Source organism: Engraulis encrasicolus, chromosome 11 (genome assembly GCF_034702125.1).
Source record: "Engraulis encrasicolus isolate BLACKSEA-1 chromosome 11, IST_EnEncr_1.0, whole genome shotgun sequence".
In the NCBI taxonomy this organism is placed as follows: Eukaryota; Metazoa; Chordata; class Actinopteri; order Clupeiformes; family Engraulidae; genus Engraulis; species Engraulis encrasicolus.
In genome coordinates, this window is record NC_085867.1 from 4,369,644 (window position 1) to 4,374,159 (window position 4,516).

The 4,516-nt window shown below is 41.1% G+C and overlaps 1 long non-coding RNA gene across 1 annotated transcript; it reads left to right on the top strand.

Moving 5' to 3' along the window:
• The first annotated feature begins 1,156 nt into the window (after nt 1–1,156).
• On the top strand, nt 1,157–3,532 carry LOC134458734 (uncharacterized). Its single transcript, XR_010036612.1, has 3 exons — nt 1,157–1,202; nt 2,257–2,325; nt 3,340–3,532. It is a non-coding gene; the product is annotated as an uncharacterized LOC134458734 (long non-coding RNA).
• Nucleotides 3,533–4,516: the final 984 nt, after the last annotated feature.

The window sequence follows — 4,516 nt, forward strand, 5'->3', positions numbered from 1 at the left end:
AATTTTAATAATGGAAAAGAGCTCTACAAGTATGGATGTAAATCACTCTGTAGAGGAGTTTTAATATGCTTTAATAAACCTTTAATGAAATGAGCCAAGTCACTGCAGCTCCAAATGAAATAAAGCTAAACAGTTGGGGGGGGGAGAGAGAGAGAGAGAGAGAGAGAGAGAGAGAGAGAGAGAGAGAGAGAGAGAGAGAGAGAGAGAGAAAGAGAGAGAGAACCCAGATAGCAGATATTTTGGCTTTGTTTTGGCAGATATCTGCAATTTATGGCTTCCTTTTGGCAAGCCATAAGCTTTTGGCAACATTTTGGCATGGTTATGGTTGACCTGGGCGCCAGTGAATTGGGGCGTTCCTCTGGAAAGCAAAAAAACCCAAGATTTGGCTAAAATATGGGTTGTTTATGGCTTCCCACAACACATTAAAACGCGCGGACTGTGAATGAATGAGTTATGGCCAGGTTATGGCATGTGTCAGGTTAATCTGAACCTCGGGTGGAGAGCGGGACAGCAACGTTCTACATTGGTGCGCTTACGGCAATCCAAAAGACTGCCAAAATCAACTGTCAAGAGAAACTCGTGCTTGCCTCACTTCAGTTTCCCCAGCGCCAGTGTGTGTCAGACTTCAGTTTATGCAGGTAAGTGCAGTTGACACGTTTTTATATTAAATACAACCGCCGATGACGTAAGAGATGAGGCATTTTGTGTTATCGGTTTTCATGTTGATTTCATAGGTCTGTGACCTTCGGTTTCCGTGTTATGCGCTGAAACTTCGATACCCTTTTAACAGGAGCTAAAACACAAACGTCTGTGACACACAACTGTGACATTTAATCTTAGTTGCTACCCTCATACTCAGTAACGGTTGATTAAGTGTTGTTCTGTGGTTGAAATTCACTTTCAGAGGGAATTTCAATCAAAGAACAACAACACTAGCAATCCCAGCTAACTGGCCAACGACAGCTAGCAAAAGCCGGGAGCTAGCTAACTCAGGCATGGAGCATCTTCTACCTATTGGCACAAAGCAGAGCACTATCTAGCAATATCTGTCTGTCACGGAAAGTGTTGGACTCACTGTAATTCTAGCCTACTACTGAAGCAATCGAGTGAATCTGCTTTTTTCTACATTGTCTTTTCAGACGTGCTGCTGCTGAAGGCAGTCACCCGGTGGAGGAACTTGTTTTTTGACAGGCATACTACAGGTTGGTTCCACAATGTATTAACCTTTCTCTCTGGTCTAATCTTCGTTCGTTGTGAAAGTCCTTGCTTTTAATGTAACTGCTTGTAAGTATACGTCTGTATTGGGTAATGCAATGGTCGGTTTGTGTTTAAGCGCTGGCTATTTAACATGATCAGTTGTTAAGGCAGTGTGTATTGTTCAGCTATCAACAACAGGGGGTAAACCGTATACAGAAATGTGGCCCATGTAGGCCTATGTAATCTTGCTCTAACATTTGTCAACACAGAGAGTAGCTTACTAGAGGTGTCAAAGGTAAAAGTAGAAGTGAATTCATGGTGAAATGTAAACAAACGCCTGCCCCCAGACCAGGATCTAGGAAAAGACTGAATAAGGGGGAAAAAACACCTCAGATAGGCCTACTGACAAGTCCAGGGTAGTGGGAGCATTACTAATTGGCAGAAAGCTTTAACAATGGCACATGATATAACATAGTGACCAGTCTGTTTCACCAGTTATTCTACTGTAGGCACACCCAATGAGATAGATAGCCTACTGCTTTGTTGTTATTGAAAAACCTGTAATCCCGCACACTATCCATTCCACCAACAAACTTTAATACAACGTTTCGGTCATCCAACCTTCCTTTACCTGAAGAAGGTCGGATGACCGAAACGTTGTATTAAAGTTTGTTGGTGGAATGGATAGTGTGCGGGATTTCTTTTCACTTGACTGACAACATGGCTGGGATAACATCCTACGCACCTGCCCAACTACAGAGGTGTGCAAAAGCGTCTTTATTGAACTGTTATTGAAAAACCTAAAAGATAGGTTAAAAAAACCTCCCATTTGACCAGTAGGCCTACTCTGATCTTAGAATCAGTGGGCTACTATATACTCAAGTGCAAGTTATAGGTTTTGGCAGGGTTTTGATTGATTGAGTATTGTTTTTTTCCCTATTCTTTTTCTCCCTTTTACTTTTGACAATTCCGTAGATGGTTGTACAATCTATTCTAGCCTACTACTCATGTCATTTAAAATGTATAAAATATGAAATAACATCTACATTCTCTTTTCAGATGCTGTGCTGCGAACGGACACTGCAGTCACCTGTGGGAGGGGTCAATCAAATCGGATCTCAAAAACAGGTGCCAAGTAAGGCTTAACGTTCGGCGAGAAGGTCGCTACCTTAGAATAGCAGCACGACAGAGAGAATAGACCCCGACGCGGAGCGGAGGGGTCTTGTTCTCTCTGAAGTGCTGCTATTCCACAAAGCGACCGACTCGCCGAAAGTTAACCCGCTTATTATATGGATATACTTAAATGATTCACACATGGCGGGGACATTTCTTTAGGCCTATTTAATGTTAAGTCTATTATAGTTTTTAATGTCAAAAGATTGTTGCTGCGCAAAACAAAACAGTGCCGTTGTGGAACACCGCTAGGAAACAGCTAGGTAGCCAGGACAACAGGTGTTGTCTATCACAGCAGCTGATTAGAGTCTTGTTGAAAAGTCGCTTTAGCAGTGAAAAGTCTTGTTGCCATTGACAGCGGTCTGTTATAGACCAACCCGTCCGTTATTGAAAAATAACAGACGTGCGAACGTTGGGGAGCCCCGTTGAAATGAATGGAGCATTCGACGGATGACGTCACACCATATAATAAATTTTAATAACACCCCTCCCCCCTCTCCCGTCTATTACTCTATTAATCAAGTGCATTTGTGCCGCCACTTGGCCAGGACACCCTTGTTAAAAGAGATTTTTAATCTCAACGGGTTTATTTTCCTGGTTAAATAAAGGTTAAATAAAAGAAGAAAAAAAATGTAATGCCACTGTTTTCAAAGTTACTTTTGCATGTAGTAATTCAAGTCAAGTCAAGTCAAGTCAAGTTTATTGTCAATTTCTTTACATGCACTGGTCATACAAAGAATTTGAAATTGCGTTTCTTGCTCTCCCATGCAGACATAGACTAATCTAGGTAAGGACATAGACAGTATAGACATAGACAGTACTCATACATGGACATAGACAGTATGGACGTAGACATTGCTCATACAGACATTTAAAGTGCAAGACTGGACAACAGAAGACTTGTAGAGAACATACATTAAGAGGAGGTATTCCCAATTCAATTTGGGTTATCTTTTTATTCTTTCCTAGATGTCGCGAATCTGATCTGATCTACCTACCTCTATGTGGCAATAGAGTACCTGCTTTTACTGGCCAGGGGACCAAGATGAAAACAAGAGGCCTGTACCCAGACATACAAGCACCCATCAAGTCACCCAGTCCTCCACCACCTGCCGTGCAGCTATACCCATCCATCAAATCCAGCCACTTACCCACCCTAACCAGTCACAGCATTTGGAGGCAATAAAGTATAATGAAATGTATTTAATTGTCTTGTTTTTTTTTCTAGATGCATAAATATTCCAGTTTCATTGTTGAAAATCACGCATTTATTAAATGTGCGATTTTCAACAATAAAACAGGAATATTTAGTGATCCCAAATGTAGCCATAATGGGGCCAAATGTCACTTATTTGTCTTAAAAGTTTCTCTGTATACCGGTGCTTACATTTTAAGTATACAGGGAAACTTATAAGACAAATAAGGGACATTTGGCCCCATTATGGCTACATTTGGGATCAATTATGGGTACATTATGGCAGTATTTAGGGTCATTTATGGCTGTTCTGGGAGAGTTATGGGTACATTATGGCTGAATTATGGGTACATTATGGCAGTATTTAGAATCATTTATGGCAGTTCTGGGACAGTTATGGGTACTTTATGGCTGCATTTTGGCTGAAGGGTGGGGTCTGGAATTCCTTTTGGGGCCTTTAAGGCTGTACGTGGAAATCCCAAATAGGTTTTGGGTGAACTTTGGTCAATTTATGGCTGGGTTTGGTTGGTTTTGGCATGCCAAATTTGGGCCACTTTTGGCCCGGGGACTCAAACCGAAGCCAGCCAAAAGGCCAAGACACGATTTGGCCCAAAACTCTGCCAAATTTTGCTATCTGGGAAGGAAGGAAGTAGTCAAGTCCATTATGTTAGGATTTAAACTTTCGCTGGATTTTTTTGGGGATTTGGAAAGCTATGCATTTTTGAAAACTTTAAAGTATAAGCAATCAGAAAAACAATGTTTCCATTTGCACCGGTGTCTGCATGGCGGCCATCTTGGATTTTTAAAAATGGCGTCCAAAAAAAACAAAATTTCGTAATTTCTCAGCTTCTGAATAAGGTAGAACATTGATTTTAACTGCTAAACTTACATTTTCAAGGTCACAGAATCTAATGGTGGTAGTTTTAATATGCTCAGACATTTTGTTACCAC